The 12,661-nt window shown below is 47.3% G+C and overlaps 1 protein-coding gene across 2 annotated transcripts in view; it reads left to right on the top strand.

Moving 5' to 3' along the window:
- The first annotated feature begins 937 nt into the window (after positions 1-937).
- ZHX3 (zinc fingers and homeoboxes 3) overlaps positions 938-12,661 on the top strand; it is a 117,434-nt gene continuing 105,710 nt past the window's right edge. Inside the window, exon 1 of one of the 2 annotated variants that reach the window (XM_056121768.1) lies at positions 938-1,068. The gene's annotated coding sequence lies outside the window, so the exon portion shown is untranslated. The remainder of the gene's footprint in view (positions 1,069-12,661) is intronic. The other variant, XM_056121767.1, reaches the window with a different exon arrangement.

Below are 12,661 nucleotides of genomic sequence, written 5' to 3' on the forward strand. Positions count from 1 at the left end.
GTATTCCGGAGTAGGACCCAGCCCATCCCAGACTTTAAAGCGACACAACAAATATTGGGGTGGGGGTGGGGGGCAGCGTTATGGTACACAAGGGGGCTCACTGGAGCCTGAACGTTCTCAAATACCTGGAGAGGTCATGTTAACAAAGTAGTCATGGAACCAAGGGATAGATAGTACAGCAGGTAGGTAGGAGACTTGCCTGGCACGTGGCCGGCTGGGTTCGAGCCCCAGCACGTCAGATGGTGCCCTGAACCCCGCTAGGAGTGATCTCTTGAGTGCAGAGCCTGGAGTAACCCCTGAGCATTACCGGGTATGGCCCAAACCATCCCCACCCCAAATAAAAAGGGAAAAATACATAAAAGGAGGCAGATCAAGTTGTTAGGAAACAGAGGCGATTCAAACTGCTGGGAAGCGATGGCAGAATAAAAGCAACGACGACTCGCAGGCGATACGACGCTGGTTGTGAAACTGCGCCGGGAGGGTGGGGTGGACAGAAGGACCCTGTAGGGACGAGGCCCTCTGAGCGGCCTGCATCGCTTTGAAAGCACAGCCCGGGGTGGCCTTCCTTTGGTGGTCCTCCAGAAAGACCAGGATGTGGAGCACAAAAGCCGGGAACTTCTCGAGCCGCAGCATCCGCCCCACGTCCCCCCTCCTCCGCCGCCCCCTCAGGCTCCACGCGGGGAAGAGCGGGAGCGGCGCCCGCGCATGCGCCTTGGGCAAGGTCCGCTCGTGGCGACGTCAGGGGGCTCGCGCCCGCTCGAAGCCCCGCCCCCGGGCGCCAGAGGCGACCTGGGCGGGGGGCCTCGGGCCACGCCCCCAGCCGCGCCGAGCTGGGCCGAGCGGAGCCGAGCTGGGCCGAGCGCGGCCGAGCGGAGCCGAGCGGCCCGGAGTCGGTTGGTGCAGCTGCGTCCCCGCCGGCCCAGCAGTCCGCGGCCCGGGCGTCGCCGCCGCCGCCACCGCCGCCGCCGCCTCCTCCGCGGGGCCTGCGCCGGCCGCCCCCGGCCGCCCGCCGGGAGGGAGGCCCGAGAGCGCGGGGGAGAGCGGCCCGGCCGCCGCCGCCGCTGCCAGGTGAGCGCCCGCCGCGGCCCGTGCGCCCCCCGCGACTTGTCAGCCCCCGCGTCCGTGTGTCTCCGTCGGTGCCGGTCAGCCCCGCCGCGGGTGCGCGAACTCCTCCCCGCCAGCCTGGCCCCCGGCCCTGCCCGCAGTGCCCGCCAGCCCCCTCCCGCGCGCTGGCCCCGGTCTTTCTGTCAGCCGCCAGCACCCCGCGCGGGGAGGCCCCGCCCCTTCCCCCCGAAACCCCGCCCCGCGCCCCATCTGTCAGCGTCCCCCTCCGCCCCTCCTGCGACTCCCGCCGCGGCGACCCCGCGCGGGGGCTGTGGGGGGCAAGTGTGGCGGGGAGGGAGTGAGGGAGTGAGGGAGTGTGCGTCCCCGCCGGGGGCGAGTCCGGGGAGCGCCTCGAAGCTCTGCGGGGAACGCGGCTTCAGGGGCGCTGTGTGTGTGTGTGTGTGTGTGTGTGTGTGTGCGCGTGTGGGTCCCCGCAAGGTACGAGTTTGGGGGGCTCCTCGAAGCTCTGAGGGGAACGCGGCTTCAGGGGCGCTGTGTGTGTGTGTGTCTCTGTGCGTGTGTGCGTGTGTCCCCGCAGGGTGCGAGTTTGGGGAGCGCCTCGAAGCTCTGAAGGGAACTCGGCTTCAGGACCGTGGTGTGTGTGTGTGTGTGTGTGTGTGTGTGTGTGTGTGTGTGTGTGTGTGTGTGTCCCGCAGGGTGTGAGTCCGGGGAGCGTCTCGAAACTCTGAGGAACGCAGCTTCAGGGTTGCTGTGTGTGTGTGTGAGAGAATATGTGTGTGTGTGTGTGTGTGTGTGTGTGTGTGTGTGTGCCCCGCAGGTTGCGAGTTTGGGGAGCGCCTCGAAGCTCTGAAGGGAACTCGGCTTCAGGACCGTGGTGTGTGTGTGTGTGTGTGTGTGTGTGGGTGGGTGGGTGTGGGTGTGTGTCCCGCAGGGTGTGAGTCCGGGGAGCGTCTCGAAACTCTGAGGAACGCAGCTTCAGGGTTGCTGTGTGTGTGTGTGTGTGTGTGTGTGAGAATGTGTGTGTATGTGTGTGTGTGTGCCCCGCATGGTGCAAGTTTGGGGAGTGCCTCGAAGCTCTGAAGGGTACTCGGCTTCAGGAGCGTTGTGTGTGTCTGTGAGTGAGTGAGTGAGTGTGTGTGTGTGTGTCACGCAGGGTGTGAGTTCGGGGAGCGCCTCAAAACTCTGAGGAACAAGGCTTCAGGGGCACTGTGTGTGTGTGTGTGTGTCTGTCTGTCTGTCTGTCTGTGTGAGTGTCTGCAGGGTTCGAGTCCGGGGAGCGCCTGGAAGCCCTGAAGGGGCGCGCGGGTTCAGGGGCACTGTGTGTGTGTGTGTGTGTGTGTGTGTGTGTGTGTGTCCACAGGGTGCGAGTCCGAGGGAGCGCCTTGAAGCCCTAAGGGAAGCGCGGCTTCAGGGGCTTTGCGGGGAAAGGGCACTGAGTGACTGACTCGGAACAGAGGAGGGTCGCTGGCGGGTGCGGTGGGTGCGGGAAGTGGTGTGTGTGTGGGGGGGCACCTCGAACCTTGGGGCTCTGGGGTGGAGTGTGGTGGCGAAAAGTAGAATCCCGGATCCCTAGGACCCTTTGGCTTGCCCTGGATGGCCTGTGGGAGCGGAGTTGTGTGTGTGGGGGGGGGGGGGGGGGAGGCGGGGCGGAGCTCCTGAGAGAGGGGAGTGTTAGGAGCTTCACCTCGACTGGGGGTATGTGTGTGTGGGGGGAAGTTTTATTATTCCCAAGAAGCGGGTGAGATGCCGTGGGTTTCGTGATTTTTTTGAGCCTGGAATACCCAGGGCTGGTGCTGGATTGGAAGCGGGTGGGGGTGGGCACGGGGGAGGCTCTGGGGTTCTGCGAGTCAGATGTAAATACACAAGTGTATAGGTTATTCTTGACACTATACACTATATTTATCCCTGCCCCTCACCTATAAAACGGACATCCTTGAAAAAAAAGGACAAGGATCCCTTCAGTTTTTTCTTTATACAGGTTCTTGTTTAGCTCCAGGACCCGCACTTGCAGAGACAGCATCACAGGGTTTCAAAGCAAGAGGATAATTTATTAGTGTTTTGCCATATCATTCGTAACTACCAGGGAAAGAGCCCAAAGCGCATTTCATTAGCCGCGACAACTTATTCGGGCTTACTTTTGTTTCTAAGAGACTGCAGTGGAAAAATCCAGAAACCTCATCATTCAAGAGTCTTAGGACCTTAATGAAAAAGGCCGGTTCTGTTGCTGCCTTGGAAAGATGGTATCAAAGCTGCTGTGGAGGACAGAGCTGCTGCTCTCTAATGATAAACATATTAACCAAGTTGCTTTCGTGACCTTGATACATTGAGCAGCTCTTGATTACTGCGGTGCTTCATAACAAGCAAACATTGCATGGCAGGCCGGGTAATTTTCTGAGAAAATATTCCCTTGTGTTTTGTTTTCCCTTTTTTCATTTTTTTAAGATTTCAGCTTAGAACTGTTTGGTGGTGGAAGCAACTGGGAATTCTTTACCTCTCTCTTCCTAAAAAATAAAAAAAAAAACAAAAAAAAGGGTACAATTGATTTTTTAACTTTCAGGGCCAGAAAAACAAAAAAATAGCAATAAAAAACATAAGCCAGGACTTAGATTATTGGTAGAGTGCTTGCCTTACATGAGCGAGGCCCTGGATTTGATACCCTACAGAAAAACAAAAGAAAACACAAATGAACAAGAGACGTCCCCTCCCCCTCCAGACAACAGATCAATCCCACAAATTATAGTAAACTCCACTTCAGTATCCTTTTTTGTTTTGGGGCTACACTGAGTGGTTGGGGCTACTCCCAGAGGTATTGTTGAGGGTCCTATAGTGCCAGAGTTTGATCTCATCCCTTCCACAAGCAAAGTATGAGCTCAGGGGGGTGAGCTCAGGGTGTTGAGCTCTCTCCAGTTACAGTACTTTATCCTTTAGTTTTGCGTTCCTATATATTAAGTATTTTCACAAAAATGTTACCATCCTAAATTATTTTATTGTGTTTCCACCCCTCCATACACATATAGATTATGAGGAATGTATGTAGGTCAGTCTTGGATTTTCTTTGTGTTAAAAAAAATTAGAGCGCTCAAGTGATAGTACAGCAGGTAGGGTGCTTGCCCACCAGGGCCAACCTGAGATTGATCTCTGGCACCACCAGGGGTTAGCATTGAGCACAGAACCAGGAATACCCCCTTAGCACTGCTGGGTGCGGCTTCCCCCAAAGTTGGAAAGCCAGGGAGATGACTCAAATGGTAGAGCACATGCCTAGTGTGTGTGAGCTCTTATTTTTTTTAACTCTTTTATTGAATCACTGTGAGATAGACCCTCACAAAGCTGTTCATGATTGGATTTCAGCCACACAGTAGTCCAACCCCCATCTCTCCACCAGTGTACATTTGCCAGTACCAGTCTCCCTAGGTTCCCTCCCAACCCCCTGCCCCTGCTTGCCTCTATGTAGCACTCTCCTCCCGTTGTTCATTGATTTGCTCAAGTGGGCCCAGTAATGTCTCCATTGTGAGACTTCTTGTTACAGTGTTTGGCATATTAAATATATGTTCATTACTTCTTATTGTGTTTGGCATATTGAATACATCATGAGTAGCTTGCCAGGCTTTGCCGTGCGGGTGAGATACTCTCAGTAGCTTGCCGGGCTCTCTGAGAGGGGCGAGAGGGGCGGAAGAATCGAACTCCCCTGGTGGCCTGGTGGGCCTGGTGGGCTGCATGCAAGGCAAACGCCCTACCCCCTACCCACTGTGCTATTGCTCTAGCCTGCCTCTATGGCAGGTGCTTTTCCTCCTCCTCCTCCTTCTCTTGTTCTTCTCTCTCCCTCCCCCTCTCCCTCTCTCCTTTTGGAGCCCCTGAGTTTTAATTCCTGGCACCACAGGGGTGCTGGAATGCAGGGCGTGTGGTCCCTATATTATTTAGAAAACCAAAAATTATAATAAGTTAAAGCCTCTGCATAGGGAGCTCTTATAGCTCTCTTAAAGAAAAACCTAAAGTCCTTTCCATGGTATAGTAAGTTTTCTTCCTGTCCTAGCTTCCAGCTTTGCCAGCAATTCTGCCAGGCAGTGAGTGCCTCAGTGCCTTTGTACTTTCTGTTCCTTATATTTTGAACTCTGTGCCCTGGATATTATAGTTGTTCTTCAAGATTCTGTTTCAACTGTAACCTACCAGACTTTTCCTGACTGCTGTGTATAAAACACTACCCATTCCCTTGTCCTCCTTATTCCTTTTTATCCTGTTTTTTTAATTTTTATGACTGTGGTTTACAAAAAGTCTCACAATAGAGACTTTACTGGTGCCCACTCAGAGCAAATCAGCAAATCGATGAACAGTAGGAGGACAGTGCTACAGTGCTACAGTGCAGTGATTTAAAAGTTATTCATAGTTGAGTTTTAGGCATACTATATTCTAACATCAGTCTCACCACCACTGTCAACTTCCCTCCCTCCGTGTCCCCAGGTTCCCTTCCACCCTGACTTTTCATTGTGGCACTTACCACTGCTTGGTACATACATACCTATTTACTAGTTGGTTTCTTTTTTTTTTTTGTCTCTTTCCATTAAACGTCCATTAACCTTTAAGTATGAGGCATCCTTAACAGATATATCCTCAGGAACCAAAACAGCAACTGATATCTTAGGTGCTGAATGAGTAAGTGATTACTCCTTTTCTCATCCACTCATGTGACCTTTGTCATAAGCTTTTCATTAGTTATGAATGAAGGTAATAAGCCTTTAAAATCAGGATATTCAGGATATTCCCTTACATAACTGAGAAGAATTTTACAATGTGAAACTTGTATTTTATAAAAAACTTACCATCTTAATTTAACTTGAACAATTGAAGGAAAGAACATTTTGGCAGATGTAAGTAACTTTCCTTCTTACTGATTATCCCTGTATCACATTGAAAGTCTTTGAAAAGTATAAAGTATCCATCCCAGTTATATTTGCAGCTGTGATTTCAGTTCCTTAGCTCCAAGTGATAGTACAAGCCTCAAGAGAATAATGAGTTTTTTTGTGTGCCAACAGGTACCCAGTAATATAATTACAGCTTTAATGTGTTTCCATTTGAGGAGTAACTGTTACATTTACTTTATTTTCCTGGCAATTCTATCCTTTTCAACTCTCTGCTTATCAGTTTTGGAAAGCTGGCTATACTTGTTGTTCTTTTTTAACATTATAAATAAATCCTTGACCTTTTGAGAATTTTATATCTCTCATATGACTCTTGAACTGTTTGAAAGTGCCAGTTTCATCTTTCAGGCTGAAATGACATCTGCCATAAAATATGTAATTGTTTTTCACTATAAGAATGGAAAAAATCTGTGTCTTGGGGCAGAGTTGTTACAGAGAGGGTACAGTATTAAGTATAAGTTTTTTAAAAGCTTAGATTTCAAGTTGGCTACTTACAATTTTAGTGAGTTTTGAAGGAAGAGTATTTTTTGCTTTTACTGAAATGGATGCCTTGAACACAATCCAAACAGAAATATAAAAAAAAACCAAAAAAGCCCCCCAAACTCCTACCTTTTCTGGGCTGGAGCAATAGTACAGTGGGTAGGGTGTTTGTAAATGGCCCACCTGGGTTTGATTCCCATCTACCGCATGATCCCTTGAGCCCCACCAGGAGAGATCTCTAAACACAGAGCCAAGAGTAAGCCCTGAGCACCATCAGGTGTGGGAAAAATAAAACCAAAAACAAAAACCATCACCCAAAAATAAAAATCCCTTTTTTTGTTCCCCATACACACAAAAAATGTGAGCTTTGGGGAAGTTCTCAATGAAAATTTAATTTTTTTTAAACCTAAAGGAAATGTTTTTAAGAGTATTAATATTTATTCAACAGGACAGTTCTGTGTATTTTGTATGGTTTGCATTGCCATGTTTGAGATTACCAAATTGATTTCTCTTTTTTTTAGCATAATTACCTCCCTTCCTCATCATATTCTGTCCTTCAAATGATCTTTTGAACCCCCAGGACTTTAATACCATCTGGGTGCAGATGATTCCTTCAGTTACACCTTCTACTTGGACCTTTCTCTATTCTGGAGTTAATAACTCTATTTTGTTAACAGCCTTCTAACTCTGTTGCCTTACTGTGTTCCTCATTATTAATTCCTCAGTACCAGTGCTTCTTGTTTCCATGCTTCTACCGTCCACTTGCTGAGATGTCATCCTTGGTTCTATACCCTTCTACAGAAGCCGACTTGGCTGTTGTCCCCTCTCTCAGTGCATCTGCATTTTATTCTTAGTGCTTTTGCAAAATTCAAGTATCTATGTTTAATGTTTATTTGCTTATTTATTGTCTGCTCCCCATTCCCCACCCCCATCCTGCTCCCAAGAAACTACAAGATCTATGAAGATAGGGACAGTCTTCTTAATGGAATAGTTGTGAAACTCAGTGCTTTCCTTAAAATATAGGAGGGCAGATTTTCAATACATTTTTAAATAATAATTATAGCAGGGGATAGAGGGATAGTCCAATGGATGGGGTGCTTGCCTTATATGCAGCTGACCCAGGTTTGATTCCATGCACCCCAATAGTCCCTTAGCACTGCCAGGAGTGATCCCTGAATATAGTTAGGAGTAAGTAAGCGCTGTGCACAGCTGGGTTACTCCCAGTTACTATAACAGCTTTTTTTTTTGAGGTTTATTATATGTCACATATATTGCTAATTGTATTTGTAAGTTATCTCTAATGCTCAGAACCTGCACACACACACACACACACACACACACACATATAACACATATATATCATTTATTTATTTATTTATTAAGAAAATTGAACTTAGAGAATGTAGGGATTTTTTTCCCTTAGACTTTGGGCCATGCTCAGTGCTTACTCCTGGTTCTGTGCTCAGAGATTACTCGTAATGGGGCTCAGAGGACCATGTGGGATGTCAGGGATTGAACTCATGTCAGCCACATACAAAACAAGTGCCACCCTCACGGTGCTATCTCTCCAGTCATGAATGTAAGGAATTTTTAAGTTACACAATTAAGATAGTGGTAGAGAAAGGACTTGAATCTGTGTTATCTGACTGTGGAAAGCCCCTCTTGTTTATTATAGGTTTCTCTTTCTGTCCTAAAGTAGAATGTTCTTACCTCATATGATTTGGTAGACTAGTGTCCCCAGAACAAAAGTTTCTGTTAATGATTCCTGTGTTAATGCACACATGTTGGTTTGTGTTTAGGCTGTGTGTTTTACATTGTGTGTATTGTATGTGTGTGGTTCTGGGGATTGAACCAACATGCAAGATAAGTGCTCTGACACTCAGGTATATTCTTGGCTCTTTTACCCTTGCCACTTTTAAGCTGTAAATGTATGGGCAAGTTAATTAGGATGTACCCGCTGTGCTATAAATCAGTGCTCTTTGTAGAGCATAATTTTATACACATACCAAAAAAAAAAGATTGGCTCTAACATTATGAAGGAAAAGCCCTCAGGGAAAGACTGTAAGATCATCAAGAAATTGTATTTTGGTTAAGAGTATAAGATTGAGACTAGCTGATAAAACAGCGGGTAGGGCGTTCGCCTTACAAGCGGCCAACATGGCCGACCCGAGTTCGATTCCTCCGCCCCTCTTGGAGAGCCCGGCAAGCTACCGAGAGTAGTCGATATGCCAGACACAGTAACAACAAAGTCTCCAATGGAGACGTTACTGGGCCCGCTCGAGCAAATCGACGATCACCGGGAGGGCCTTTTTATTTTAAATTTATAAAAATTATCAAGGAATTAGCTATTTACTTAGGATTTTGAATGGCCGTATTGATGTATGGCAACTTTATGTTTGGGTTTAAACTTGTCAGCTGCTTTTAGGCAAGATAGCTTCCCTTTCTTCTTTTTAAACTCATTTAAAGATTTTTAGTATAGAGAGATCTTCTGAGAGACTGATAATTTTTGAGACATTTTCTTTTCTTTCCTTTCACCAGAGTACTCACCATCATTGCTGCTTACTTTAGTTACGATTATCACCAGGGAGCTTACTTCAAATAACCATGCAAACATTAAACCCAGTGCAGGCATGATGGGCTTGGCAACCCTTACGGAATGTTTGGGCACAGTTGTATTTTCTGGTGGCATAGCTTATGAACAAGTGATAGTCTGGTGGCTTCCATTGTCTGTGTGAAATAGGGGGGAGAGGCTGTCTGCTAAGAGTAAGCCTAAAGAGGTCAGAGGAAAAACAAGGAAATTTGACACAAAGTTGAGGTCAAGAACAGGAAGATAGGGCAGCTCCATGTTATTTCGGCAGCATGCAGGGCTTTGACGAGGTAGACCACTGATTGATTGATTGGGGCACCAGCTTTCTATAGCTACCTGATTTCAGGAGCAAAGAAAGAATACAGTTGGACTGAGTCAGGTTTGGCTTATTGGGATGAGTAGCAAAAAGACAGTGGAACCAAGGAACTGAGGGTGATGGCTGTGAAGTAATTAACATGACAGGCAAGGATTTCTAGTCTGTATGGGGAGGAGAAAAAGACCAGAGATGTTGAGTCAAAGAATGGGTGTATTGAAGTAATGAAGTAATAGGAGGGTGTAGTTAGAGAGGGACACCTGAGTAGAAAATTTTAAAGTTGAAAATTTTTAATGGACAGGACAGACTCCTGAGTTTTGCCACAGATTTGAAAGACTGAAATGAACTCTTTGAAGATGGGGAAAATCAAGACAATGTAACTGAAAGGCTGGAGTGTTTATTGGGTAATCCATGTGGTCAGATCCATCAGAAGGATGGCAGAACATTCAGGGTAGAGAGAAGGATGGTGTGCTATGGTCAGTCTATAGAAACCTTAAAAGATCAGGAGTTTTTGTCTGAGGACATTGGAAGAGTGAGGACCTGAAAGCTTTATTGGATGTCAAATGTTTCTGAAGGGAGTTGGCCATGGCCCAGGGATTTTAGGCTTCTGAAGCAATCCCAATTCAAGTAGGCAGTACTGATGGCATATGATATTATTTCTATACTTTATCATGAAAATCAAATATGTTAAAAATAGAGATTCCTGGGCCGGAGAGATATTATAGAAATTAAGGCACTTACCTTGCACACAGCTGACCTGGGTTTGATCCCCAGCACCACATATGATTCCTTGAGCCCAGTAATGATCCCTGAGCACAAAGCCAGGAATAACTTCTGAACATCACTGGGTTTGGGCCCAAATGACAAAAAAATAAAGAAAGAACATGGGGTATTTTCTTTTTCCTTTTTGGGTCACACCCAGCTCTGTGCTTAGGAATTACTCCTGGCAGTGTCTGGGGTACCATATGGGATGCCAGGGATCAAACTCGGGTGATCTCATGCAAGGCAAATGCCTTAACTGCTGTACTATTGCTCTGGCCCCAATCGTGGAGTCTTGAAATCTAATGCTTGGGGCCAAAGGAATCCAATTTGCTAGATCACGATCACGATCACGACCACCCTGTTGTTCGTCGATTGCCTCGAGCAGGTGCCAGTAACGTCTTCTTCGTCCTAGCCCTGAGATTTTTTTTTTTTAAAGTGCCATATTCAAGGCTTTTTCAGGGTTAGGAGAATGAGACCCATCATTGTTACTGGTATTTGGCATATTGGGTATACCACGGGGAGTTTGCCAGACTCTGCCGTGTGGGCATGTTACATTTGGTAGCCTGCCAGTTTGACCGAATTAGGAATGAGATGATAAGATGTCGGGAGCTGAGTGTGATGATCTCTGGATCCTGGCCGTTGTTGGAGTTACACGGCAGTTGGTGGGTGTAACTGTCTAGTTACTGGCAGGTCCAGTCCCAAACTGTACAGGCTTGGAGATCTCAGCCCCGGGTCCCACACACCTGGGTTCCTCTGTCAGTTCTTTTATGCGTGAGGCTCATCCAAGTGTGTGGAGAGTGCTCCCAGCAAGGCCTTGGTTGGGCCTCGGTGGTCTTCAGCTGTTGGGCCCTGGTGGAGACAGTCAGGCATAGGGTACGAGACTCTGTCTTGTTCTCTCCCAGGAGCTGAGTGAATTTGCTAGAAGCAAGTCTTAAAAGCCTCTACTCTTGTTTTCATATTCTTCTTCTCTCTCTCCCCTTTGTTGATAATTATTTTAATTTAGTTTTTGGTTGGGGCCACACCTGGTAATGCTTGGGGACTGCTCCTATCTTGGTGGTTGGGGGCCAAAGAAATCATGGCTTCCACATACCAAAGCATGCATTCCAGCACTTTGAGCTGTCTACCAGTCTATTATGATGTTGAGAAGACCAGGGAGGGTTGCACACATGCGGTGGTGCTTGCACACCCATCTTGGGTGGTACTTGCCAGGGCTTGCACGTCAGCCTGCAGTGCTTGCACTCATGGCTATGGAGCTCACTGAGGCACGCACTCCTTCAGTTGCAGTGCTTGCACATGGGCTCACCAGGGGAAGGCCACTAAATTCAACATCTAGTTATGGTTATGGTGCTTCCCTGCGGGTGGGAAGTCACCCCAGTGCTGACACGTGCTTCCAGAGGTCATACTTTCTGGTTGTGGAGCTTGAATAGTTCTTTAGGTACATTGCTCCCAGGGGGTCACACCCCTTTTTTGGGTGCCCACACGCACTTGGATGTGGTGAATCTAGACATTGCTTATTGCACTGGCTATCACAGATAGCAGAGTGCCCAGGCTGAAATAGCAGTTTTTAGGAAAACCTATTGGATATGCATATGGGACACTAGAGATTTGAACACCTGACAGTACACTTGCAAGCAGTTGCTCTAGCCTCCATGTATGATTCCTATGGGTCTTCAGCCCTTGACTTTGTTTTTGTTTTTTGGGTCACACCTGGCTGTTCTAGGGGCTTATTGCTGGTTTTGTGCTCAGGGATCACTCCTGGCCATGCCCAGGGGATGGACCATATGGGATGCTAGGGATTGAACCTGGGTTGGCCAGGCAAGGCAGATGTCCTATCTGCTGTACTATCTCTCCAGCCCTAGCACATGAGTCTTAATTGCTTGACTTTCTAGGTCTATCTGATATTAGTAACAGTGAAATAAGGGACCTTCTATTTAAGGCAAAACTGACAAAAGCTAGTACTACCTATAGCTAGAACTACCAATAATGATAGACAGAAACCCTAAACAAAATAATTTAAGGTGTCACAATTTGAGAACATTTAAAAAATATATTTGTTCATTTATTTTTGGGCTTTTATAGGTCACACTTGGTGATGCTTGGGGGTTACTACTGGTTCTGCACTCAGGAATTATTCCTGGCTTGGCACTCAGGAATCATTCCTGGCGGTGCTTGGGAGACCGTATAGGATGCTTGGGGATCTAACTCAGGTCAGCTACGTGCAAGGCAAACACCCTACCCACTGTTCTATTGTTCCAACCCTATGAACATTTTTTGTAGACGAAATATTCTGATTCACCTCAGTGGTTTCTAAATACATTAGTTAGTTATCCTGTTCAATAATAATAGATCAAGTTGTGGGTTGGTTCAGGAAGGCTAAGAAGGAAGTAAAACAATTTAGAAAGCTTTCCATCTTAAACCAGCATATTTTAGTGCCTCAGTTTTCTGCAAAATTAGCATATGTGGCACAGTTCTTTGATGATACTGGATTAAAAGCTATGCAGACACATTCTCCACCCTAGAGATTGGTTTCCATCTCAACCT

This window comes from Sorex fumeus, unplaced genomic scaffold, assembly GCF_029834395.1.
Source record: "Sorex fumeus unplaced genomic scaffold, SorFum_2.1 ptg000044l, whole genome shotgun sequence".
NCBI classification, from domain to species: Eukaryota; Metazoa; Chordata; class Mammalia; order Eulipotyphla; family Soricidae; genus Sorex; species Sorex fumeus.